This window comes from Loxodonta africana, chromosome 10 (genome assembly GCF_030014295.1).
Source record: "Loxodonta africana isolate mLoxAfr1 chromosome 10, mLoxAfr1.hap2, whole genome shotgun sequence".
Classification (NCBI taxonomy): domain Eukaryota; kingdom Metazoa; phylum Chordata; class Mammalia; order Proboscidea; family Elephantidae; genus Loxodonta; species Loxodonta africana.
Genome location: NC_087351.1, coordinates 106,444,223 through 106,472,044, shown reverse-complemented (window position 1 = coordinate 106,472,044; position 27,822 = coordinate 106,444,223). Strand labels below are relative to the sequence as shown.

General features: G+C 38.4%; 1 protein-coding gene across 8 annotated transcripts in view; it reads left to right on the top strand.

Annotated features, from left to right (window-relative positions):
- The window catches only part of BTBD7 (BTB domain containing 7), a 106,577-nt gene that overhangs the window by 13,975 nt on the left and 64,780 nt on the right, over positions 1-27,822 (top strand). Inside the window, exon 1 of one of the 8 annotated variants that reach the window (XM_064292903.1) lies at positions 7-27,637. The exons of the other annotated variants lie outside the window; for them this stretch is intronic. The gene's annotated coding sequence lies outside the window, so the exon portion shown is untranslated. Of the gene's footprint in view, positions 1-6; positions 27,638-27,822 lie in introns of those variants that run through there. 8 annotated transcript variants of the gene reach the window in all.

The window sequence follows — 27,822 nt, the reverse complement described above, 5'->3', positions numbered from 1 at the left end:
TTTGCTTTCACTCCACTAGCCACCTTGGCCTTTTTCCTGTTCCTAGAATTTGCTAAACTGTTTACTCTGCCTTAACTCCACACCACCACCACCTCTTGTCAACAGATCAGCTGTACTTGTTCTTTCTCATAGTAGCCCATGCTTTTCCTTTATGACATTTGTCCCTGTGTATAGTTTTATTTATGTAATTATTTGTTTAAATCTGCATGTCTTTCATGAGAGCCAAGACTATTTTATTCACCACTGTAACCCCCCAGCATTTAGTATAGTGCTAGGCGTAGAGATGATATTCAAATATTCAATGAGTAAGTCTACAGAACAGGGCTGTAGTAATTGGTGTTTTCTAAACTAACCAGGATTCCTTTTTTAAAAGGCTCATTTTAGTATATTTTTCAGGCTTTAGTGTTCTATAAAATACACTTTGGGAAATACTGGCATAACTTAATTATAAAATACATGTAGAGTATGAACAAGATAGACGTTAAAAAATAGAGCTTGTAGCTAGGAATTTGTACTTAGTCTGCATTCTTGAGTGAAGCTCTCTTTTAGGAAGATTAATTTGGTGTTGGTGTGCTAGATAAATTAGACTGGAAGCAGGGACCAAGTTTGGTTTTGTGACAATCCGAGGACAAGGTAATAATGACTTGGTCTGAGTTGTTTGCAGTGGAATTGGTGAGCTGGTTTGATATAGGGAATGAGGGTAATGGTGAGATGCCTGTGGTTTTGACCCACAATGCCCAGAATGTCTCTAACAAAGACAAGACATTTGTGTAGAGAGGACTAATTTAGTTTCCTGTTCTACTCTTCTTTAACTTTTCAGTCATAATTATTGAAAGCCTACTATGTGCTGAGTGGTTTAAAATAATTATCTTTTTTGGCTTTGATATGTTGAGTTTGAGCTTCTGGTGAGACGTCCAGCTAGAAGTTAAAGATTTAAGATTGGAGTTTGAGAGAGAAGCTAGAGCTAGAGATATAATTGTCAGGTAATTTATTCTTGTCAAATGATAGATAAAAACAGTGATGTTGAATAATAGGGGAGAGTACGAAGAAGAGAGCCTTGGGGATAGCCCATGTTTTAGTAGTTGTAATAATGGCTTGGGGGCAGTGTCTGACCTCCCTTTTCACAAGGGGGAAGGGAAACCAAGATCAATAGCCCAAAGCTGATTCCTGTGAGGCAGAGGTCAGACATGCCGTCTCTCTCTGCCACCTTTTCCAGCTCTGACACCAGCTGTCCCTCCCACAGCACACACTATTGGGTTTGATAATGCAGTGCAGTGGCCACACAACTCGCAGACCATACGCACAATTATGGGGTTTATTAGGGAAGTGTTTTTGTTGTTAGGTGCTATTGAGTCGCTTCCAACTCTTACCAACCCTACATACAACAGAATGAAACACTGTCCCTGTTCTGCGCCAGCCTCACAATTGCTGCTATGCTTGAGCCCGTTGTTGCAGTCACTGTGTCAGTCCATGTTGTTGAGGGTCTTCCTCCTTTTCACTGGCCTCTACTTTACCAAGCATGATATCCTTCTCCAGGGACTGATCCCTCCTGATAACATATTCAAAGTGTGTGAGATGTAGTCTCACCATCCTTGCTTCTAAGGGGCATTCTGGTTGTACTTCTTCTGGCAGTCCATGGTATATCCAATATTCCTTGCCAACGCCACAATTCAAAGGCGTCAAGTCTTCGGTCTTCCTTATTCATTGTCCAGCTTTCACAAGCGTAGGAGGTGATTGAAAACATCGTGGCTTGGGTCAGGCGCACATTAGTCTTCAAGGTGACATCTTTGCTTTTCAGCGCTTTTAAAAGGTATCCTGCAGCAGATTTGCCCAGTGCAATACATCTTTAGATTTCTTGCTGCTGCTTCCGTGGGTGTTGATTGTGGATCTAAGTAAAATGAAATCCTTGATAACTTTAGTCATTTCTCCGTTTATTGTGATGTTGCTCATTGGTCCAGTTGTGAGGATTTTTGTTTTCTTTATGTTGAGGTGTACTCCATACTGAAGGCTGTAGTCTTTGATCTTCATCAGTAAGTGCTTCAAGTCCTCTTCACTTTCAGCAAGCAAGGTTGTGTCATCTGCATAATGCAGGTGTGCATCAGGGTTCTATCCTTTCACCATACCTATTCCATCTGTATGCTGAGCAAATTATCCGATAAGCTGAACTATACGAAGAAGAACAGAGCATCAGGATTGGAGGAAGACTTAAGATTAGGAAAGTAACAGGTTACAATTCAGGTTCAGGCACACTCAGGATAAGTTCTTCCATCAGGACAGCCTCTTCCTAACTGTGCTTGCAGGTACGCCTCTCCCGAGGCCTCTGCCCAGAGGTGCTCAGTTTTCTGTCTCTGTGAGCCGGGGAAGCCCACCACACCATCTGCTGCTGCCGGGCCTCTGCTGCCAGGTCTCTCCTGCCACGGTCTCTCAGCATCTTCAGGGTTACATCTTGCTGTCTCTGTCTCTTGCTCCCAGGAGTTTCTTAGCGTAGGGATCCTGGCTCCAAAGGATGCACTGACTTCTGCCTGTTCTTCCTTGGTGATGGTGGGCTCTCCTCTCTGCCCTGGAATTGGCTTTCATTTAAGGCAAAACTAACCAATCCCCTTGGTGGGCCACGATTTTTTTATTTGCACAGTCCCACCCAATCACTTGGGTGGGAGTTACAAGACCATAGCTAGAAAGGCCACACAAAAGTGATCTGTTATGCTATAGTAGTGAAAGAAAATGGAGTCATACATAGAAAAATTGTGACTATGTGGTATCCTGAAGGAAGAGAATGTTTCAAAAAAAAATAATAATGGTAACTTTCATGAAGACATGAAAGAAGATAAAGATTGAGGGGGAAAACATTACATTTGGCAAGTTTCAGTAGGAGGTAGAGATAGTTTTGCAAATTAATATCCCCATCTTGACTTAAAGGGATTAAGAAGTAGGGTGTTGAGAAGTGAAGACCAGACGTAAATGACTTATGAAATTGGGTGGTAAAATAAACGGGAGGAGTATAGCAATACTCATAAGTAGTACAGAAAAAAGAACATTTGTTTGGCTTCAGTCTTATCAGTGAAGTAGGAAGCAAGGTTGTTTGCCGAAAGAGATGAGTGAGCAGAAGACTGTGAAAAGCTATAGGAGGAACAGCTATAGGAAGATAAGCAGGAGCCCTAGTGGCACGGTGGTTAAAGCGCTCGTCTGCCAACCGAAAGTCGGCAGTTCAAATCCACCAGTGGCTCTGCGGGAGAAAGATATGGCAGTCTGCTTCTTTAAAGATTTCCAGCCTTGAAAACCCTATGGGGCAGTTCTATTCTGTCCTACAGGGTTACTACGAGTTAGAATCAACGCAGTGGCAACTGGCTTTGGTTTATAGGAGGATAACAGAGTCAGCACGAGTTAATTGAGAGCTAATGAAAGTAGTAGCAGTCTGTCTAATATTAAGGATTAAAGCTTAATTAATTACGAGTTTGATCAAATCTTATTTGTCTATATTATCTAGGCATTCACAGTTTGTCACAGCACGGTTATCTCTTTACCATTTTGCTCCCTCCCTCTCTGCTCAATTGGTGTGTTCAGGGAAGGCAAACTTATTTTACCATTCTATTTATGCATTCAACAAAATTTATTGAACACCTATTACATGCCAGACCCAGCTGTAGGCACTGGAGATATAATAATGAATAAAACAAAAACCCAGACCTCATGGAGTTTACTTTATAATGAGGGAGGAAGCAAGGGAGACAGAAAACAATTAAAAAATACATGTCAATTCCATTTCTTGGTATATACTCAAGAGAAATGAAAACATTTGTCTCCCCAAAAACAGCACTCACATGTTTAAAAAAACAGTATTATTCCTGATAGTCAAAAAGTAAAAACCCAAAGGCTCATTGGTTGATGGATAAATAAAATGTGGCATAGGCATACAGTGGAATATTATTTAGCATTAAAACGGAATAAAGTACTGATATATGCTACAACATGAATGAATCTTGAAAATATTATGCCAAGTAAAAGAAGCCAGTCACATAAGACCACATATTGTATGATTCCAATTATATAAAATATACAAGGTAAATAAATCTATAGAAACAAAAAGTAGATTGGTAGTTGCCGATGGCCAGGGAATTGGGGAATGGAGAGTGACTGCTAATTGAACTTTCTTTTTGGGGCGGTGAAAATAGTCTACAAATGACTGTGACAATGGCTATACAACTCTGTGAACATATTAAAAACCATTGATTGTTAATTTTTTTTTCTTTGATCTTAAAGATGAGGAAAGTTGGGAAGAACTGAGATCAGGTCAGCTAGAAAAGAGAAGGCTTAGACTTAAGTTGTTTTTAAAAGGTTTGGTGTCAGTTGATTTCATTTCCTCTCTAGAGAAATTAAGAAACCCACTGTAATGGAGTCGATTCTGACTCCTAGCATCCCTATAGGACAGAGTAGAACTGCACCACAGCCTCTCCAGGGCTATAAATCTTTATAGAAGCAGGCTGCCATATCTTTCTCCTGTGGAGTGGCTGGTGGGTTCAAACCGCAGACCTTTATTGCTGTGTGTAAAAGCAGTGTGGCCGAGTTATCCGATCTCCTCATCTAGCTTTACAGGCGGGGAGGAGAGTCATCAGCATCAACAGCCCAAGGCAGATTCCTGTGAGGCAGAGGTCAGACACATCTCCTCTGTCCTTCTTACCTGTTCTGACACCAGCCGTCCCTCCCTCAGAACTCTGCTTTTCTGCTGGGCTTGATAATTTGTTGCAATGGCCACACAACTCATAGACAATACTCACGATTAAGGGGTTTCTTGGGGAATTAACAGGGGACGACTCAGAATTAGAAACAACTCAGAAGAAAGAGGAACAACTGAGGATATCATTCTTCATCAGGATAGCTGTTTCTTGCCCTCTGCTGCTGGGCCCTGTTCCGGACTCTTAGCTCCCAGGTCAGCAAGCCCCACTGCAGCTGTCTTGTACCAGTCTCCTGGTTCCTGCTGTCTCTTACCACTATCGGTGTTGCTACTGCTATGCCACTGTTTCTCGCTGCCTTCAGTGTTACAACTCCTTCCCCTCTCAGTGTCTCCCGTTAAGCCTAGCGGGATGGCAAAGTTGACAGATCCCCTCAGGTTTTCATACACCTATTTGCATGGTCCCACCCCCCATAAGGGTGCTATGCACCTTATGTGTATTATCAGCAAGCTTTCCAATCCCCTTTGGTGATAAGCACCTTATTTGCATAGTTCCACTCAATCGTTTGGTGGGAGTTAGAAGACCTTGGAGAGAAATGCCATATAAAAGTGATCCATCACACTGCAGCATGGATTTAAGCAATGTTTGAGGAACTGTATTAACTGTGAGAGTCAATATCTTACATTGACACAAGAGAATGAATGCCAGACATCCTTTTGAAATCAACAAAGATGCCACTTCTCAGGGTCAAATGGTTTAATTTATCAAATCAAACAGAGTGTAGTGTACTGGAGTAGGGGTAGAGAACAATAACAAAAAACACCTGTTGTTGTTGAGTCAGTTCTGACTAACACTGTCAGGGAGACCTCTGATAAGGTGGCATGACAAGAAGGAAGTAAGGGAATCTTCCTTGGATATCTGAGGGAAGACTTTTTCAGGCAGAAGGAGTAGTTACTACCAAAGCTTTGAGGTGAGAGAAGACTTGAAATGTTTAAGAACAGCAGGGAAGATAGTATTTGAAAAAGAGTGAGCAAGGAGGAAAGTGACAGGTGATGGGTTCAGGAGCTATTTAAGCATAATAGAGTTTTAAAAGTATATCTACTATAAAAAATGAGATACTATATTCCAAGTTTTAGATATTGTATCTGTAGTTCTAGAGATTCTTCATATTGCTTCATGCCTTTATCCTTGGAGAGTTGAGAGTGGGCTATATTAAGAAAGCACATTTTTCAGAGAGAAATTCAATAGCGTTTTAAATTTTATTTTGAAATTGCTTAAATCTGTGAAGGCCCTTTATTTATGTTAGCATTAAGAATGAAGCCATTTGTAAAAATGAATATGAGGAAGATTAATTAAGCTAGTGAGAAATTATTCAAATATACTTTTTCTATATTTGTCAGTTGTGTTTGAAATTTATCAGTATTTGATCATCTGATTAGCTTCTCGGATTTTGTGTCAGAGGCTAGCATTCATTTACACTATTGTATTTTGTAGTATTGGAAGCTTCAAGACCTTCAATACCCCTACTTATCTGGCAAACTTCTGGCAATTTGCTAAACTATAGTTAAGTAAAATTTTAAGAATTAAAATAAAACCTTTAATTCCCAAAGGTGTAATTATGACAAAGCTTACATACTTGCTCACTTCTTAAGGATGGAGGCTTTCCTACTTATTTTAACACAGCGCTTGGTCATCCGATTTCCCTTGGCAGACTTCATTTATTGTAGATTCCAGTTAGAGAACAGAAAGGCAATAATAGACGCTTATGGAACACATTTAGAAAGGGTTAATGTACTCTGGAATCAGATCCACTAAAGGCTCTGAAGAGAAGTAGCTAAATAACTATGAAGGTCACAGAGGTCTCAGGGAACTCCCACCCATCAGTCAGTCTGTTGTATTGTGGTAGCTTGTGTGTTGCTGTGATGCTGAAAGCTATGCCACCAGCATCTCAAATACCAGCAGGATCATCCATGGTAGATAGATTTCAGTGAAGCTTCTAGACTAAAACAGACTATAAAGAAAGGCCTGGCAGTCTGTTTCCAAAAATTAACCAATGACAATCTTATGGATCACAAAAGAACATTGTCTAACTCACTTGGTTTGCACATGTCATCAGGAGAAATCAATTACTGAGGGAGACATTTTGTGAAGTAGAGGGTCAGCGAGGGTGAGGGAGACCATCCGTGAGATATTGTCACAGTAGCTGCATCAGTGGACTCCAGCATGCCGGCAGTTGTGAGGATGACACAGGACCTGGCAGGGTTTCATTCTGTTGTACGTAAGGTCGCCATGAGTCAGAGTCCACTCAGCGGCATTTATCTGTCTACACTGTATACCACAGTGGCTACCAAAAGCTCCCTCAGTTATCTGGAAAATTGATCTACGTCATTTCCCAGCAACGCCAGAGAACTGAGTTACCTTTGTATTTAAGATATAATTAAAAAAAAAAAAAGCACATTGAATTACTTAATAACAACTGTGCTATAAACACTATTTAAAGTCAGCTTTATGCTCTGATTGAAGAGTGTATTTACCCCACATAGCCTAATTTGGAGATTACAACAAAAAAGAGGTTTCCTAATTAGTGTTCCCTATTTACATGTTTATAAGTTTGTTTTCTGATATAAAAATGTTTACAGCAGGAAGCCTGAAACTCAGAAGTTACAAAGGGAAAGGCTGACAGAATTAACTATATGAAAATTTTAAACATTTATGACAAAAGCCCATCATAGTTCAAAAAGACTAATATAAATATTTTCCTTTGATATTTTAACGTTAAAAGTGTTACAAATCAATGAAAAGAAAAACCAAATAGAAAAATGGACAAAGAATATAAAGAGATAATTAAGAATACTAAGCGATTTTGCTTTTCTTTAATAAAAAACACAGGTTAAGATAGCAATAAGACCTTTTTTTTTGCCGTCATATTGGCAAAGGTTAATAATGCCCAGCATTTCCACCATTCTCATGCAGAGTAGGTAGGTGTATAAATTGCAGCTTTTCTGGTACTAAGTGACTAAATTAGAAATGTGTGTACCCTTTGACCCAGCAATCCTACCTAAAATTTATTCTAATGACGTAATTTAGAGTGGGCAAAGGTAAGCATAAAGGGATTGCAGCACTGTTTATCAAAAATTGGAAATGACCCTCAATATGAATTTGGTTAAACAAATTATGGCATACCTATACAGTACAGTTCTCCAGAGGGATTTTAAAAAGGTAAAGTAAAATTGTGCGTGTGGCTATGTGTTTGTATCCCTGTTACATTATTAAATGAGAATAGTTTTTTCCAGAACTGTCTGTAAAATATCCTATTTAAAACTGTTTAAGGTTAATTTATGTCACAAATTAGAAAAGTAGAAATTGGATCTTGACTAGTTATCTTTGTGGAGATAGAAACGGATTTCAGGGAATTGCCTTTCTTTATACTTTCCTGTATGTTAAAAAAAATTTTTTTTTTTTTTTTTACAAGAAGCATGTATTATTCTCATAAGCGAATGGGGAAAAATAAAGATTCTTATTCCTGGGGTAGGTAGAGAAGAGAAAATTTAGGATAGTTTGATGTGTTCTAAAACCATTAAAATTCTTTCCAGACTCAGCAGTGTAAATCCCAAGTTTTCAAACCCTCTAGAAAAGGAAAAAACAGGCCATTAAGATGCTAAAAATTATTTTTCCATGTTTTTAATAAAGAAAATTAAATTACATTTTAATTTTGCAAATAGCAAACCTATTGGGATGTGAGATGGTGAAGAAAATACATTGTTTGATAGTAGTGATGTGTACCATCACCAAATAGGTGATGGTAGGTTTAGGTTACAAAAACCTGTCTTATTTATCTAGTGCTACTGTAACAGAAATACCACAAATGGATGGCTTTAACAAAGAGAAATTTATTTCCTTACAGTTTAGTAGGCTAGAAGTACAAATTCAGGGCATCAGCTCCAGGGGAAGGCTTTCTTTCTCTTTCGTCTCTGGAGGAAGGCCCTTCTCATCCATCTTTCCCTGAATTAGGAGCTTCTCCGTGCCAAGAACCCTGGGTCCAAAGGACTTGTTTGGCTCCTGATTTCTTTCTTGGTAGTATGGGGTTCCTGCCTCTCTGCTTGCTTCCCTTTCCTTTTATTTCTTGTAAAATAAAAGGTGGTGCAGACCACACTCCAGGGAAACTCCCTTTACGTTGGATCAGGGATGTTACCTTAGTAAGGGTGTTACAATCCCACCGTAATCCTCTTTAACATAAAATGACAATCACAAAATAAAGGACAACCACACAATACTGGGAATCATGGCCTAACCAAGTTGACACATATTTTGGGGGGGACACAATTCAACCCATGACGGTACCCGCCTGAAAATGTTCTTAAGAGCACAATGACTTTTTATCAGAAATGTATTAAACATAAGAGTTGGATAATTACTTAAAGATTTAAAAATCAGCAAAACTAATGTCTGTGCACTTTGCGTAAAAGAAATGTGGGTATGGTAAAGAAAATAATTAGGTTAATAATTCTGGAGCCCTGTACCTAATCATTGTATTTGGCCTATTAAAGAGGAAACAGCCTTTATAATATTGAACCTAAATTTGAAACAATACCCATACTCGATGTCTAGCAGTAAAAGATTTGTAACATAGCTCACTTTTACTTTTTGCTTTTGTTGACTATTTACACTCGATGTTTGTCATTTCTGTTCTAGAGTAGCCTATTTAAGTATTCGTTTCAAATTTTAATATACATCTGAACGTAATAGTTTCCAAGTTTAAGAGTAGATATAAATTTAATTTTCGTAAAGAAGAATATAGCTACATATAAAAATCATTTCTCATAAATGACTATCTCTTTTAATGATTCTTTCCCTGGCTTGAGTTTTCTTAGCCTATTTAGAATGATGTTCTACAAGATTTCCTAATGACTATTCCTAAGTTGGAAACTCTGGTGGCGTAGTGGTTAAGTGCTATGGCAGCTAACCAGAGGTTCGGCAGTTTGAATCCACCAGGAGCTCCTTGGAAACGATGGGGCAGTTCTACTCTGTCCTATAGGGTCGCTATGCGTCAGTCTTTGTTTTGGTATTCCTAAGTTGTTCATGACGTAAATTTCAGACCATGCTAAATATACATTTATAGCAGATATTTAAGAACTATTTCATAATTAGAAATACTAGAATATATAGTTTCATTTTAGGAGATGTGAATGAAAAAATTTAGATACCTCCCACTCCCAAAATTAATCTGTGAATCTCTTTATCATAGTCAAAGTTCTAAGAACCACGCACCTTCTCCTTTCTCTATATTCTTTCCCTTATTTCCAGTCTTAAAAGTTCTAATGGTTTCACTTAAAAGAATGTTGCATAGATTAATGGAATGTGATGCCCTTTTGTACTCTTTTGAAAAATGCATTTCTAATGGGGAGGGGGAGTATCAGCAGGGGACAGGCAGCGCTTTTGAATTATAATAAGTTATATTAGAAAAAGCCCACGTGTGCTTAACAAGATTCTCGTAAACAAAACTCTTAACAAGAAGTCTCCATTTGCAGTAATACAGTGGAATTTTTTACAAAAATGCCAGTTTAAAAGATACCTTCTTTAATATGTAAAAAAAATGTTTCCTGACTTGACTGTTTTTTTTTTTTTGGTGAGGAGGGAGAGTAGGGGAAAGAGACCTGATCTTTAGCTACAAACTACAGGTGCACAATCTTCAGAATTTTGAAAACCGTCTTTTTTTTTAAGCGGGGGAGTGGGCGAGGCAAATCCATTTGATGGCAAACGCTAACCTGACCTGGATGCATTTGACAGCAAAACCTGACCTGAACTAACATCAAAAACCAAACCCATTGCCATCAAGTCAATTCTGACTAATAGCTACCCTATAGGACAGAGTAGAACTGCCCCCTTAGGGTTTCCAAGGACCAGCTGGTGAATTCGAATTGCTAGTCTTTTGGTTAGCCACGTTCCTAACTAACCGCTGTGTCACCAGGGCTCCATGAACATGTATACTTAACAGTAATCTTTAACTGGTACTTTAAACTGATGACAGGCATTAAGTGTATTTTTGCTGGTAAAACTAAGAGTAAGCAAGACAATCTCATATATAATCACTGTGTTTTATTCTGTAGATAAAGTTTTATTATCAAAAATGTGGGGAGACTATATGAAAGGTAGAATAAACCTGCTGGTTGATTACCTGATATAAATATTAACTGTAATTAAAAAGATACTCCCTAAAATTATTTGCTGAAGGAGAGGGTATTACTAGCTAATTTCAGCATTACTAGCTAATTTCAGCATTACATAGTAGAGAACCAATGGATAGTAGCCAAATAGAGGGTATTTGGGGTATTAAATAAAAGTATTAATAACATTACCTATGAGGAAGGAAGGGACTAGGATAAAGTAAATAGGGATAGAAGCTTGTCTTCTTTAAATATACCTTGTTTTGTGGATTTGATTTTAGACCCATCTTAGTATTTTATAAGTATGTAACAACACTAAACTGTAGTGCCTAAATATAAAAATAAAAGTTTTGAAATGTTCTCTCAGTTGGTAATAGCACTCCGAGTAGACTCTTCCAAGTAACTTAAAAGGCATTTAATTTGACTATACGTCCTAAGTTGGGTATATACTAACTATAAAAAGAATCGCAAGAAAAGAAAATTATTTTTATTTATCATATTGTTGGTGGTAGTATTGATATTTTTGTTCTGAGGCTGTCATGTATATGTTATGTAAGCAGCAATGAGCAACTATGTAAGTAACATTGAGAATAAAGGGTTTGGGCTTGTGAGAAATGAGAATCAGATGTAAGATTGAGATTAGATTAAAATCCTTTAAATCTGAATTTTAATTGGAAGCGTCAGTATAAACCCAGGATATATATGTGTTCATGTATATGCGCCTGTATATATAAATGTGAGTGTGTACAGAATTTTCTAGTTTTGTGCACTGAAAAGGCAGTGAGCATCCCAGCACCCAGGTTGTGTTTTCTAAATACCATTTCCCACTAAAAGGAATTAGGACTCTTAAAAAAGTAGCTAATTCCAGATCTAAGGTAAGAAAAATGCAAGGTAAACCTGGAATGAGATGTTATCTCAGAAAGCAAGGAAGCTATCAGAGAAAACTAGAGTTGTGTTACAAGGTCTCAGTTAAGTAGACATTATGTACCTACTGATGGAAGTACACACTACCACCTGTGAAGCAATCTTGGCCAAAAAAAAAAAAAAAAGTTTTTTTAATAAAAAATAACAAAAGTTCTGAATCTGAATAAGTCTCTGAATCTAACTATCAATATACAGTAAATACAGGAACCAGAGAAATATATTAAACTACTTTATGGTTATGCATTTAGCAGTGTCCAGATTATGGAAAACTGCTGTTACCAGTTTATACAACCTGATTTCTTCTACCAAAAAATTGTGAGAAGATGGGGGAAAAAAGAAAGATGGAGAAGGAACTTGTTAAAGGAGATTTAAGAGACGTGTTTTTTTTTTAATCATCTAGTCAGAATGTAGGAGTCTTACTTGTATCGATTCAAACAAACCAAGAGAAAATAAATCAGTAGGGGAAATGTGAACACTGCCTGCGAAGTTCATGTAAGGAATTATTATTTTAGATGTGATAATGGTATCGTCTTTTTTTTTTTTTAACAGCTTTCTGTACATACAGAAATATTTGCAGATGAAATGATATGCTTTGTGGGATTTGCTTCAAAATAATCCAGATGATTGGGTGGAGAGTGCATTGGGACACAGATGATACAAGACTGCCACAGATTGATAATTGCTGAAATTTGACGATGGGGTCGTTACACTATTCTATCTACTTTTTCTTTTTTATTATAGAAATTACAAAAACTTATCCTGCAAAGGAGGGGGAAAAAATAAGTAATAAGGAGTAAAAATAGGGAAGCTGTTCATATGTCTTTGGTGTTTGAATGCTAGGTGGTTTGATTATTTATGGAGTGCAATCCACAATTAAGAGACCTTTTTTTAGTTGTTTACCAACAGTGCAGAGCACTAGAGAGATAAAGAAATATAAGATTTGTATCTTTAACCTTAGGGTAGTTGGAGAGATAAAGTGGAAACTTGAGCAATGTAAGAGTTGAGTAACCAACAGCTGACATAGAGTAACATGAGGAAAACATATTTGTTGCTTTCAGAAAGGTCTGTATAGCATCGAAGACTTTGAGATGTTTTCTTGTTTTGTTTTGTTTGGAAGCAAAGGGACTCTAGATTAGGGTAGGGATCAGAAGACCTGGGATCTAGTCTTGGCTTTGCCATTTTACTATGTATTTGACTTTGACTAAGTCATTTAACCTCCCTAACTTCCTCATTCAGAAAATAGAGTGATGCCTGCCTTTACATTGAGCACTTGGTATCAGAATAAAATGATTTAATGCATGAAAAAGCTCTTTGTAAACCATATGTCCCCGTTCTGATGTAAGATAACTTCCACTGTCATCATTAAAAGGAAGTTGGGGGGAATGTAAAAAAGGGGAAGCCATGTCATTGCCTTATTGTTTTAGTGTGTGTGTTTAAATAATTACTTTATTGCTTATATATTTTGAAACATCTCAGCAGAGTCATATTTGAGGCTGTGTGTGCACCCGTAATACCTGCTGCTGTCGAGTCAATTCCTATTCATAGTGACCCTTTAGGACAGAGTAAAACTGCCCCATAGGGTTTCCAAGAAGCAGACAGTGGATTCAAACTGTTGACCTTTGGGTTAGCAGTCAAGCTCTTAACCACTGCACCACCACGGTTCCATAAATCTTTTTCTAGGATATGCCTTCCCCCCCCCCCCAATTACTAGTACGATTTTTTAATCACACTCTTCTAAGAATCTCAGACTATGTACAAGGAATATGGCTCCTAAGAAACAGTTTTTAGACTGAAATACTTAAAGAATGATTAAAAACAAGCCTTTCCTTACTGAATGTTTATTTTTTTAAAAACTGATTCAACACTAGTAACTCAGTGCCTACTGTGTGCCAGGTACTGTACTGTGTGCTGAGGATTTAGTGTTGAATAAATGAAATTCTGTCCCGCATGGAGCTTACATTCTAGTGAGAGACAATTAAGTAAACATATAATTTCAAGTAGTGAAAAGTGCTATAAAGCAAAGTACACTGAAAAAGGAGGATAGAGATTGATGCGATGGAATATTATTTTATATAGAATGATTGGAAAAGCCCTCTCTGAGGGGATCAGCATTAGAGCAAAGAATGAACCCTGAAGAGAGTTTGTGAAAAGTGTTCCAGGCAAATAGCAGGCTCTAAGATGGGAGCAGGAAACACTTTTTAAAGAGACAACTCAGGAGTCAAATGAAGACCTGTTATCTCATCCAGTGCCCAGTGCCCAAATGAGGAAATGGATTGGTCTACGATATCTCATGAGAAAGAAAACTAAGAAAAAGCTAAAGATGGAAAAAATATATTAAGGAAACTTATCTGTATATTTTGTTAAAATTTCTAGAGAATATCATACATTTACGTATTCATGGGGTGGGCTGGCAAGATATTACTGCTGAGGAGGCAGTCCAATAATGATTGTTATTATTGTGTATAATACACACCCTCATCCTCTGAGATAGTATTTTCTTCACAGATGGGCATACACAGTGAACCCAAAGAGTATTGTCCTTTCAGAGAAGGCAGAAATGAGACAACCGGTAGAGAATGTTGCTTTCAAGAAGCTATCTTTAAAAAACTTAGTTAATGAAATATTTTAATACCTAAGCATCTTAGTTACCTAGTATTGCTGTAACAAAAAATACCACAAGTGGGTAGTTTTAAAGAACAGAAGTTTATTTTCTCACAGTTTAAGAAGCTAGAAGTCCAAATTCAGGGCACAGCTCTAGGGAGAGGTCCTTTGTCAGCAACCACGGGAGCTCCTTGCCATCTCTGTTCCCCCGAGTGTGTTTCTGTGTCTCTTCTGCTCTTTTTATAACTTAGAAGTGATTAGCTTTCAGACCCACCCTGCTCTGGTATGACTTCATTAATGTAAGAGAAAAACCCTATTTACAAACAGAATCACATCCATAAGTATAGATGACCAGGACTTCAGTACGTATTTTGAGGGAACACATTTTGTAAACGCCAAGGTGTCTTACTGATATATTACAATAATATAGATATGTTGTGAGAATGCTTAGACTGAGACACGTTAAGGATTGGAAGAGAGCTTGGAGATCACCTTTGTTTTACAGGGTGCTATCCAGTAATTTTTTTTTTTTATCCAGCAATATAAAGTTACGCCAGAAATAGCTTTGAGCCTTAAGAAATGAGCAACATTATTCCTTAGATGCTCCATTTATCTTTTTGTAAACATTGGTAGAACATTTATAAATCTTTAATCAGAACTAAATGAGTTCTGTTGAGAATGTGGTACTATTAACACAGGCCCGAGTGTTACCTCTAGAAATGAAAATATTCGTATTAGGAGACTCTTGTTTTTAGACTTCTTCTTTTGTATGTTTTGTTTGCATTATTTCTTCCTTGAATGGCACATTCCGATTAAGTGGTTGGCTACTAACTGGAAGGTTGGCAGTTTAAACGCACCCAGAGGTACCTTAGAAGACAAGCGTGGCAATCCGCCCCCCAAAGGTCACAGCCTTGAAAACCCTATGGAGTAGTTCTGCTCTGCACACATGGGGTTGCCGTGAGTCAGAATTGACTTGATGGCAACTAACAACAGCATCTTTCTGAAACTTCAAACCCATTATTCTTAACACCTCTAAAAAATCCACAGATTGCTTCTCCCATAATTCTTCTTGGTTCACAGCATTGCTAACCATTCAGTCACGCAAGGTAGTAAACCTCAGTCATCTTTCCCTTCTTCCTTTCTACCACCCCCTCACCAATTTGAGGAGTATTCCCTATGTGTTCTATAATAAGGGCTTCATACGTTGTCTTAATTTTTTATTGCAGATGTTCTAAACAAATCCAAAAGAGTGTTTTAAGGTGCAGGCTTATGTTGCATAAACAGGGCCTGTACTATCTGTTCCAGTCTGATATATTTGAACTTTAATATCCTCTCCCGGTGTTCCTCCTACAACTTTTTGTAAGTGGGTAGCACAGAGTGAGCACTGGGGTTGAGGAGGGAGATCGGAAAATTTTTATCATAGTTGCAGGGAAGGCCTCTCAAAATCTTACAAGGGTGAGACTTCTGTTTGATTTTCTGCTGCTTCTTATTTTAGTAAGAGGCCTTGTTGGTGTCTCTGCAAGAGGGTCCTTCAGTAGCTAAAGTTTCTCAAAACTTGTTTGTCATCAAACCCGCCATTAGATCTTTCACTAGGACGGCTGTATACAAGATTATCACTGTAGACAACTTGAGGAAAAAACTTAACGAGGAACACATTCATCATTCGGCATACCAACAAAGATTCTGTAAATATCAGTAAGTACTCTGATGGGCAGAAGTCCTGGAGTGAGTGACCATTAAAAGGACTAATGCCCCCATTATGTGTAACTTGATCTTTCTTTTCCCTGAAAACTTATAAGTAGCGTGGCATTTTTTGTCCCCCCTCCATATTTATTTGGACTCTTTCAGTCTTGGTGACATGAGGGAAAATAGGATTTGTACAGAATTTTCTGCAACTTCTAAACTGTTACCATCTTCTCACTTACAAGAACTTGAGTAATTCATGGAATCATTCATGTAACTATTTCTTTGATGATCCAGTAGTTTGGAATTTGAACTGTCTACAAAGATTGCCCTGAATGACGGCACCTTTAAGTATCTATATTCGTGTTTCTGTATTGTCCTTTATTCTCTTCTCCGTATGCTGCCATAGTCTCAGGCAGTGATCACCCAGCATGTTTTTTTAACTCTCCAGCTTTCCAGGTGAAACCCACAGTACCTCATCAACAAGAATATGTCCTTTTTTTTAGTAGACTTTATTTTTTAGAGCAGAAAGTACAGAGAGTTCTCATATACCCCCCTCAACACTGTTTCTCCTATTATTGACATCTTACATTACTGTGGTACATTTGTTCTAATTAACGTACTAGTCTTGATATATTTATTATTAACTAAAGTCCACAGTTTACATTAAACCAATAACCAAATCAGTTGCCATCAAGTCAACTCAGTTCTGACTTATGGTGACCCCTGTGTTTCAGAGTGAACTGTGCTCCATAGGGTTTTCAATGGCTGTGATCTTTCAGAAGTAGATTGCCAAGCCTTTCTTCCAAGGCACCTCTGGGTGGAATCAAACCGCCATCATTTTGGTTAGCTGAGCACTTAACCATTTGTGGAGATGGATACTATAAAAGGAAACCAGACAGAAATACTGAAACTGAAAGATGCAATAACTGAAATAAAAACTCAATGGAAGGATTTAACAACAGGTTTGAGCTGGCAGAAGAAACGGTGATCTAGAGGCTCTAGTGCTACACCTCTCTCTGTTTCCTGGGTCTAGGAGGTTCCCAGCACAGGAACCCCAGTTTCAGAGGATGCACTTCACTCCTAGCTCTTCTTTCTTGGTGGCAGCAAGGTCTGGTCCACCCATTGCCCTGGGACTGGTTCTCTTTTTTTAAGCCTAGTGGGATGGCAAAACTGATCAGTTCCCTCGTTAGAGTTCCATTCACCTTATTTGCATTCTTAGCAAGCTGTCCAATTCCCTTGGTGGGCCACAAACACCATATTTGCATAGTCCCATCCAGTTCTTTTGTGGAAATCACAAAGACTATGGCTAGAAGGGCCATAATAAGTAATTCACTGCACTGTACTGTGTAACTCTCCTTAAAGAATGAAGGTGAAATTAAGACATTTCCAGGTAAAAGTTGAGAGAGTACGTAATCACTAGACCTGTCATACAAGAAATGCTAATGGGAGCCCTTTAGATGGGAAAGAAAGGACACTAGACAATGACTTGAAGCCATGCGTAAAAAAAAAGATCTCTGTTAAAGGTTATTTCATAGACAAGTATAAGGACAAGTTTTAAGGTATTTGGGTTTGGCAATTCTAGTTATTTCTTCCAGGCTTTATAATGACAGATATATAAAAATATGTATAAATTTATGTTATAGGGCACATAATGTATAAAGATGTAATAGGTGATAACAACAGCATAAATGAGGCAGCGGTGAGGAATGGAATAGGTATAGAGTTTTTGTATGTTATTGAAATTAAGTTGGTATCAACTGAAACAGGTTGTTGTAAATGTAAGGTGTTAAATGTAATCCTCCTGGTGACCACAAAGAAGATATTTAAAAAAAAAAAAGAGAGAAGAGAATCAAAATGGTTTACTACAAAAAATCAGTATAACAGAAAAGTTGGCAGTATTGGAGGCACTGAGGGAGAAAGAAGATATAATACACACACACACACACACACACAAACAAGAAAGTGGCAGAAGTAAATCCTTATCAATAAACCAGAAGACCAAATACATTGCCATCAAGTCAATTCCAACTCACAGTGACCCTATAGGACAGAGTAGAACTGTTCCACAGGGTTTCCAAGGTTCTAAATCTTCATAGATGCAGACTGCCACATCTTCTTTCCACGGAGCAGCTGGTGGGTTTGAACTACTGACCTTTCAGTTAGCAGCCAAGCGCTTACCTGCTGCACCACCATGGCTTCTTTCCTTATCGGTAATTACCATCAATGTAAATAGACTAAACACTCCAATCAAAAGGCAGAGAGAGATAGAATTTATAAAAAAAACAAATGATCCAACCATATACTGTCTACAAGAGTCAGATTAGGTTCAAGGACACAAATAAGTTGAAAGTGAAAGAATGGGAAAAAAAAAATCCATGCAAATAGTAACCAAAAGAGAGCTGGGGGTGACAATTTTAATAGCAGAAAAAATAGACTTCAAGTAAAAATCTGTTATAAGAGACAAAGAAGAATATTATATAATGATAAAAGGGCCAGTTTCTCAAGAGATACCAGTTATAAATACATATGCACCTAACACCAGAGTCCCAAAATATATAAAGCAAACACTGAAAGAATTGAAGGGAGAAATAAAATTGTACAATAATAATTGGCAATGTCAAGAGACCACTTTCAGCAATGAACAGAATATCTAGAAAAAAGATCAGTAACGAAATAGAGTATTTGAATAGCAGTATAAACCAGCTGGTTTTACTGGTTATAAACCAGGTAGACCTAACAGACATATATAAAACACTCCACCCAACAATAGCACAGGGGTATACATTCTTCTGTAGTCCACATGGATCATTCTTCAGGCTAGACCATGTGTTAACCCACAAAGCAAGTCTGAATAACTTTAAAAAGACTGAAATCATACAAAGTATCTTCGACCACACTGAAGTGAAATTAGAAATTAGTAACAGGAAGAAAACTGGATATGCACAAATATGTGAAAATTAAACATACTAGTAAACAACCAGTGGGATCAAGGAAGAAGTCAGAAAATACTTACAGTCGAATGAAAATGAAAGCACAGCATACTACAATTTATGGAACATAGCAAAGGCAGTGCTCAGAGGGAATAGCAATAAATGCAGACTTTAAAAAGGAAGAAAGATCTCAAGTCAATGACCAAACTTTACAACTTGAGGAACTAGAAAAAGCTACCAGAAAGAAGGAAATAAGAAAGATCAGAACAGAAATAAATGAACTAGAGAATAGAAAAACAATAGAGAATCAATGAAAACAGAAGTTTTTTTTTTAAAGAGTAATAAAATTGACAAACCTTTAGCTAGACAAAGGAAAAAAGAAGATGCAAATATATAAAATCAGAAATTAAAGTAGGAGATTACGACCGAGCCTGCAGAAATAAAAAGGAACATAAGAGGATAATATGAACGATTGTATGCCAACAAATTAGATAACATAGGTGAACTGGACAAATCCCTAGAAATGCATAAACTTCCTACATTGACTCAAGAAGAAATAGAGCTCAGAAGAAATTAAGTTAGTAATGAAAATCCTCCTTTAAAAAAAAAAAGGCCTGGACCAGATGACTTCACTGGGGTATTCCACCAAACGTTTATAGAAGAAGTAACTCCATTCCTTCTTAAACTTTTTCAAAAAGTAGAATAGGAGGGAACACTTCCCAACACATTTTATGAAGCTAGCATTACTCTGATACCGGAGTTAAAGAGCACAAGAAAAAAAACCTGTAGACCAATATCTGTTATGAATATAGATGCAAATGTCTTCAACAAAATATTAGCAAACTGAATCCAAAAATGTATTAAATGTGTAACGATAGATGTATGGACCGTTGGAATAGAATTGAGAGTGTGGAAATAAAAGCCATACATCTTTGGTCATTTGATTTTTGACAAGGGTGTTAAGTCCATTCAATGGGGAAAGAATAGTCTCTTTAATAAATGATGCTGGTACAACTGGATTTCCACATGCGAAAGAATGAAGCTGGACCTGTACCTCACACCATATATGAAAATTAACTCAAAATAGACCAAAGATCTTAATGTAAGAACGAAAATCACAGTACTCTTAACAAGAAAACGGGTAATACTTCAGGACCTAGTTTTTAACAATGAATTCTTAGGTATGACACCAAAAGCATGAGCAACAAGATGCAAAATAGATAAATTGGACTTCCTCAAAATTTAAAACTTGTGTTCATTGAAGAACTTTATCAGCAAAGTGAAGAGACAACCTAGCAATTGGGAGAAAAATTAGGGGGTAGAACCAAATACCTGATAAGCGTTTTATATGCAGAATAAATAAAGAACTCCTACAAAGTAACAACTAAAGGCAAACCACCCAGTCAAAAAATGAGCGAAGGACTTGAATAGACATTTCATCAGAGAAGATACACAAATGGCCAACAAGCACATGAAAAGATGCTCAACATCATTGTTGTTATGTGCCATCGAGTCGGTTCGGACTCATAGTGAACCCCATATGACAGAGTAGAACCTGCCCCATAGGGTTCCCAAGGAGTGGCTGGTGCATTTGAACGTGGACTTTTTGGTTAGCAGCCCAGCTCTTAACCATTGTTCCACCAGGCTCCTTCAACATCCTTAGCCATTAGGAAAACACGAATCAAAACCACAATGAGATATCACTTCAGTCCCACTAAGATGACTATGATAAAAAGAAAACAACAGGTGTTGGTGAGAATGTAGAGAAATTAGAACCCTTTCCATTGCCAGTAGGCTTGTGAACTGGTACAGCCGCTGTGGAAAACAGTTTGACAGTTCCTCAAAAAATTAAACATAAAAATTACCATATGCTAGTGATTCCACTCTTAGATATATGCCCAAAGTAAATGAAAGCAGAAATGTGAACAGATAGTTGTACACTGTCATGGATTGAATTATGTCCCCCCAAAAATGTGTGTATCAGCTTGGTTAGGCCATGATTCCCAGGATTGTATGGTTGTCCTCCATTTGTGATTGTAATTTTATGTTGAGAGGATTAGGGTGGGATTGTAACACTGCCTTCAGTCAGGTCACCTCCCCGATCCAGGGTAAAGGGAGTTTCCCTGGGGTGTGGCCTGCACCACCTTTTATCTCTCAAGAGATGAAAGGGAAGCAAGCAGAGAGTTGGGGACCTCATACCACCAGGAAAGAAGCATCAGGAGCAGAGCGTGACCTTTAGACTCAGGGTCCCTGTGTGAAGAGGCTCCTTGTCTGGGGGAACATTGATGAGAAGGCCGACGCCCTGAATTTGGACATGTAACCTACTAAAAAACTGTGAGAAAATAAATTTCCCTTTGTTAAAGCCATCTACTTGTGGTATTTCTGTTATGGCAGCACTAGATGACTAAGACCCCAGTGCCCATCGCAGCACTGTTCACAGTGCCCAAAAGGTGGAAACAACCTAAATGCCCTTCAGCAGATGAATGGATAAACCAAAGGTGGTACATACATGAAGAGGAATTTTACTCAGCCGTAAAGTGAAATGAAGTCTTGATACATGCTACAACATGGGTGAACCTTAAAAATATTATGTCAAGTGAAATAAGTCCGTCGTAAAAGAGCAAATATTGTATGATCCGACTTATACGAAATATCTGGCATAGGCAGATGCATAGAGACCCAAGTTTATTAGTTGTTAACAGGGGGGTGAAGGAGAGGAAAAGAGGGAGCTGTTCCTTGGGGAATACTGAAATGATGGAAAATTTGGAAATGGATAGTAATGATGGTGTACAGCATGGTGAGTGTCATTAATGTCACTGGATTGTACGTGTAAGAAATGTCGACGTGGCAGATGTTTTTTGTGTATATATTTACCACACATATACACACAAAAGGAAGCCAAAGTGTCATCCTGCTATCAAGGAACATATAATCTAGTTATAAATATTTAGAAAGACAGTTTCCTACTTTCCTTTTGCTTTGATTTTATAAACTATCCTCTTGGACTTAAGTCATTTTTTACTATATCTGAGAGATCCTTCGAAGCACCAAAAATAACACCGCCAGGTGTGTACTCACTTCCCAGTTCGGAAGTGGAACTGTATTTGTCTGCTCTGGAAATTTTTCCTTCAAAACATTTAGGAGAAAAAAATTGCAAAGGTAACATTGTTCATACATATAAGAGCTAGGTGCCTGAACACCAACTCTTATTCCGCAGCCTACCAGCTCTGTGACCTTGGGTTAGTACCTTAACCCTTCCACGCCTCATTTTCCTAACTTCCAGTCTCTTCTTATAGGGATACTCATAGACCTGTTCCTCCCATTGCTGAGAAAATTAAAGAAGTTAATTCATGAAAACTGCTTAGGAGTACCTGACACAGGGTCAGTACTCATTAACTGATAGACATTACTGGTAGTAGTAGAACGTTGTTAGGTGCTGTCAAGTTGGTTCCAAATTATAGTGACCCCATGTATAACAATGAAACACTGCCCAATCCTGTGCCATCCTCACAATCGTTCCTGTGTTTGAGCCCATTGTTGCAGCCACTGTGTCAATCCATCTCACTCTTCTGCTTTTTTGTTGACCCTTTACTTTGCCAAGCATGATGTCCTTCTCCAAGGACTGGTCCCTCCTCATAACATATCCAAAGTCTTGCCATCCGGCATTCCGGCTGTACTTCTTCGAAGACAGATTTGTTTGTTCTTCTGGCAGTTCACGGTATGTTCAGTATTCTTTGCCAACATCATAATTCAAGACATCAATTCTTCTCTGGTCTTCCTTATTGTCCAGCTTTTGCATGCATATGAGGTGATTGAAAATACCATGGCTTGGGTCAGGCGCACGTTAGTCCTCAAAGTGACATCTTTGCTTTTTAACACTTTAAAGAGGTGTTTTACGGCAGATTTCCCCAATGCAGTGTGTTGTTTGATTTCTGCACTGCTGCTTCCATGGACATTGATTATGGATTGAAGTAAAGTGAAATCCTTGACAACTTCAATCTTGTCTCCTTTTTCCATGATGTCACTTGTTGGTCCAGTTGTGAGGATTTTTGTTTTCTTTATGTTGAGGTGCAGTCCATACTGAAAACCGTAGTCGTTGATCTTCATCAGTAAGTGCTTCAAGTCCACTTCACTTTCAGCAAGCAAGGTTATGTTATCTACAGAACACAGGTTGTTACAATGAGTCTTCCTCCAATCCTGATGCCCTTGTTCTTCTTCCTGTAGTCGGGCTACTAGTTGATACAATGAAACATTCCCAAAATGGCAAGATTTTGCCTGGCAGAAGTTTTTTTAAAATGAGTTCTTTGGTGTTTGAAGATAAATACAGTAATAAGTAATCTATTTTTGCTTCACCTAGAAAGGAGATTTCCTTAGATATTGAATTTTGAACCTTAACATAAAGCTTCAAAAATGTTTTAAAATAGGTTTTTGATGGCACTGTTGATTCAGTTTTAAAAATAAGCTTGACCAAGATAAGCTTGAAAGCCCTTTCCAGCCGCATGACTCAGACTTCTCCGCCTCAATAAACATGTTTAGTAGAACATAATTTTGCCTTACCTTTAGTGAAGGGGGAAACCCTGGTGGTATAGTGGTTAAGTGCTATGTCTGCTAACCAAAAGGTCAGTAGTTCAATTCCACCAGGCGTTCCTTGGCAGTTCTGCTCTGTCCTGTAGGGTCGTTATGAGTTGAAATCAACTCAATGGCAACAGGTTTAGTGAAGTTGCAGCTATTGTAAACGTATTCTTCTGTGCCACTGGAATGAACAGGGTGGTCATCTGATTCTGTATTAGATGGCCCCAAAGAGATTGGCCTGATTGGTAGTTTTCTTTTGCCTCCAATTTGGTCTTATCTTACAGATGCAGAAACAAAGGCCCATAGAATTGTCCCACATAAGTGGCAAATTAGTGGCTGAGGAGAGCTCTCTCCCAAAAGGCAAAGGGTTTCTTGTCTGACTCTGTTTCTGACTTGCTGTTCAGGGTCTATGTCATTTGCTTTTGAGTTGTATCCAGGGGTAGAACTGAAGGTTTACAAACTGGCTCCATCACTTATCTGTGTGACCTTGGGCAAAAAAACAGTACAACCTGCAAAAACCAGAACCTGCATAGGGCAAAAACCTGTTAGAGAAGGAAAACTCAAATATTTTCTACTAATAGAGATAGAAAAGTGGTAAGACTGCACCCTATCAAAGGCAGAAAACTTGTAGGACGTGGAAAAACGAGGCAGTCCCACTGAGTTCTGGCTCTCACAGGTTTCACAGTACTAACTTCTCAGCCTCAGATTCCTTCCTAATCAGTAAAAAAGGTGTTGGGAGAATTAAATGAATTAATACATGTAAAAGACCTTAGAGCAGAGTCGGGCATATAGTAAGCCCTCAGTAAATGTTAGTTGTTATGTTAGGTCAAACATTTTCTGTGTGTGAGAAGGGCTTAGGAAATTGTTTTCTTCTGATTTGGATGTTTGTATTGTTTTAAATTTTATTTCTAGGTGCTGTAGAAGTGTGAGTTTTGACTTTAGGGGTGACTGTTAATCCACTTGCCTGGTCATAGCTGGGCTACACATGCTCTCGAATCCCATCTGGTTTGTGCCCCCTTTCACTCTCAAGTGCCCTGGTTTGGACGATACATTTTATGGTCAACTTAGGTTTGACAAGAGTGAAGTGTTACTGTAGTTTTGCATTTCTTTCGTTATGGATTGTCTTTCATATTTATATGTGTCCTTCGTTCGTACCCTTCTATAACTATCCCTAATAATCAGATGGGGAAAACATGTTTGAAACTCAAAGTCCAGCTGTCTTTTTTTTTTTTTTTCTCTTGAGACTAACATTTAATATAGAAATAACTCTCTTCCCCATCTTCACTTTCCAAATCAATAAGTCGCTTCACTGTGTTTTTGGGAACCCAGTTTCAGCTTCCTTATTTTGTAGATGCAGAAACTAAGGCCAATAAAAGCTGTCCCGCGTACATGGTAAATTAGTAGCCGGGGAGAACTCTGTCCTAGTCTCTTGACTCCCATTGTTCTCCTTATTGCAGAGTAGTAAAAAGTATTTTTATAGAGAAGGTCAACATTTTCTGGAGTGCATTATACAAGTACATTCCTTTCATGTTCTGTGGAACAAAGGGGCTCCTTTAGATCATGCAGAATGCTTTCGCTTAGGGATTTACAATGCGCCTTAGCACATTAAGGAGCCCTGGTGGCACAGTGGTTAAGAGCTGAGACTGCTAACCAAAAGGCCAGCAGTTCGAATCCACCAGCCACTCCTTGGAAACCCTACGGGGCAGTTCAACTCTGTCTTATACAGCCACTATGAGTCGGAACTGACTCCACAGCAATGGGTTTTAGCACTTTAAAACCAAACAAAAACCAAACCCATTGCCACCAAGTCGATTCTGACTCATAGCGACCCTAAAGAACAGAGTAAAACTGCCCCATAGGGTTTCCAAGGAGCACCTGGTGGATTCAAACTGCCGACCTTTTGGTTAGCAGCCTGAGCTCTTAACCAACTATGCCACCAGGGTTTCCTAGCACTTTAAAGGTGCTAAAAAAAAAAAGTCCTGAAGTAAACAAACCTTTTTGGCTTTGTTTACCTCTGCATTTTCCAAACCTTGGGAAAACTGGAAAATACTGGACTAAGGCTTTTGTTTGTTTTTTTAAATTTCACAGAGTTATTTTTTTGTCCCTGTTGCATTCAACATGATTTTTTATTTCCTCAATTGGGTCTGCTGCAATCGCTGAAGCTTATTTTAAGCTAGTCACATCATCTGATTGGGATTGGTCATGTTGGTTATTAACAGAAGGAAGCTCCCCAGAATGATGATTGTACAAAAAGGGCCGTTTATATCCTCTGGGCCTCTCACCCCGAAGGCCCTGTCTTTCCCTTTCCTGTACTGCCACATTATCCACAGATTGGATTTTAGTCTGTTGCCTACAAAGACAGACCAGGCTGGCCTGGGAAAAACCCTCCCTGGAGAGGTTATACAGTCTCTAATTTGCATTTCCAGCGTTGAAAGACAGTGAATTAGATTAAGAAATAAATGACTGTGCTCAATTTGCCATAGGTTTTTGGTTACCTGAGAAGTAAGTTAAATGGTTCCCTGAGAATTTTGAGAAGAAATATGGCTTTAGTACCAGAATCAGCCAGGGGTTACCCCCCCAGGATTTAGAACTGGAGACACAGGGTGGACTCGGGGATCATACCTGATCCTGAGAAATGCTGCCCCCTCCCGTCTTTCCTTCTTTTTTTTTCCCCTTCTTCCCAATACCTGTGCTTATTTTAGTATTAGAGCTCCACTGGGACATATGAGTGTCACCCAGATCAGTTCTTCCTGGGGGGGTTCCTATTGACCAGGTGCTATTGGGAAAAGACTATGTCCCTCCATTCCAGAGACAGTTATTTCAAGCTGCCTCTCCAGGGTGAAACCCCAGCTGTCCTCATGGTGCTGCTTAAAATGTCAAATGGCCAGGCATCCTTAGCTCAGCCACGTGACCTCCCCAGTGTATGCTAGGTGTTCTTGTGTCCTCAGTGGGGCTGTTGGTGTTTTACAACCATTGCATGTTTAAATAAAACATTAGAGTATCTAATTGCGCTCATCAAAAAAAATGGAAGGTTTAAAAAAAAAAAAGTTTTTAACATGATTTAAATCTCAAATAGACCAATGTAATAGTGCCTTGAGTCCCTAGAAACCTCACAGAATTGCCAGATGGAAATGATTCTTGTGTGTGTGTGTGTGTTTTGAACTGAGAGTTGTGAACTCTGTGCACTTCTGTGACTGATTTTCCTCTACCAGGAAGCAAGACTCCATTCTTCCTTGTTTTGTTTCAGCACTCTTTGTGCTACAGTAGTGAGTGTTCTCTGCAGGCAATAGAAATAAAAAAGCAAATCCAAAATGAAACTGCAGGAAGGAGTAAAGAAGTACATGAGAAGAGGCCTACCATGGGAGTGACAACATGCCAACCTTCCTTTAGAAACCCTTAGATGGTGTTGTCCACCATCCACTGTTACTCCCGGGTTCAAAGCTCGTCTATTTTTTATTGTTATTGTGATGAAAAGATAAACAACAAAACAGTTTCTGCATGTAAAATTCAGTGGCGTGAGTTCCATTTTGCATATCGTGTAACCATTATTGCTGTCCCTTTCCAAGTTAATTCAACCCATTTTGTTGTTAAATTTTTTCCCTCACTTTGGTAAAGGCTTTTATTTTGCATAATGTTTTCATTCTGGATCTCTTTGGATACTTTCCAACCTTTTTGAGAAGGAATTGTCTGTGACATTTTTATGTTTTAAATAAAAATTTTTAATGAATCATACTAGAATTAACTTATAAATGAGGCCACAAACAAACAAAGCTTCCAGGACTCTCTTTTTTTTTTTAAAGAACCACTGAAAATGCCTAATTAGAGCCCTGATGCTCTTGTGACACTCAACTTTAAAACTAAGATTTATTAGATTTACTGTTTTTAAGTTTGAACATAAGTTAACACATGACAGATTTACTTTGTGTTCAGCAAAAATTGACAATATTTCAGTCTAAATTACAAAAAAAAAAATAATAAACTTTTCTACATTCCTAGTATTTAAGAACGGAAGACTGGGAATTTGCTTGCACTGAAGTATCAGACAGGAGCCTTGGGGGCACAGCAGTTAGCGCAAATGGCTGCTAACCAGAAGGTGGGTGGTTCGGACACCCACTGTCCTCTCAGGAGAAAGACCTGGCAGTTAGCTTCTGTTAAGATTAATGCCCGGAAAACCCTATGGGACATTTCTGCTCTATCACGTGGGGTTGCGATGAGTTGGACTCGAGTTGAGGACAACCAGCAACAACAACAGCGAAGCATAAAAGTTCAAGAAATTGT